Here is an 870-nt window from a genome sequence, read left to right on the forward strand (position 1 = left end):
CATCCATCCATCCATCCATCCATCCATCCATCCATCTATTTATCTGTATCTATCTATCTATCTAGCTATCTATCTATCTATCTTTCTATCTATCTATCTATCTATCTATCTATCTATCTATCTATCTTTCTATCTATCTATCTATCTATCTACTACTGTACCTTTAGTAACAGTAAAGCAAGTCAGTGGAAGCTGAATGTGAATGCTGCTGCAGGTCCACCAATTTTCACCATCTTTGGCCTCGTTTTGTCCTTCTGCGATCTCAGATGATCTCGGAGGTCAAATCCAATGTGCCCATGACATTCAGCATCAAAAGTTACCCCTACTGAACGTCCTTGGACATTTATAGAGTGCTCCATATTGATTTGCATTGAGAACAGACAAACAAACAGTCATACATTCACAAATATGTATTAGATGTAACAATATATACATATACAATCAACATTATAAACCTATTTATTACATCTTACTATCTACTATCTTACTTACCCTCGCTCCCCCCGCGCACGCAGGTCGTCGTGACACGGGGCGTGCGACCCTCGCTGAAAGACTTCGACGACGACAGCGCGGTGCGGCATCACGACCTCCCCGCGCGGCGCGCCCACCTCTACACCGACGACACCGCCACACAGGATCCCTACACCCTCGTCGTCGTCGTCCCCGGCAACGACAGCAACAGCGTCGGCGGCGGCGGCAACGGTACGAACGCGGCGGCGGCGGCGGCGGTGTACGTCGGGCTGATGTACGCGGTGGACGAGCGGCGCTGCAAGGAGCTCATCGAGGACTGCCTCGCGTGGAGCGCGCAGTGCGAGCGCGACGCCGCCGCCGCGTGCCACGAGCGCGAGCACGACTGCCACGACGCGTGCG

Source organism: Priapulus caudatus, unplaced genomic scaffold (genome assembly GCF_000485595.1).
Source record: "Priapulus caudatus unplaced genomic scaffold, Priapulus_caudatus-5.0.1 Scaffold6174, whole genome shotgun sequence".
NCBI lineage: Eukaryota > Metazoa > Priapulida > Priapulimorpha > Priapulimorphida > Priapulidae > Priapulus > Priapulus caudatus.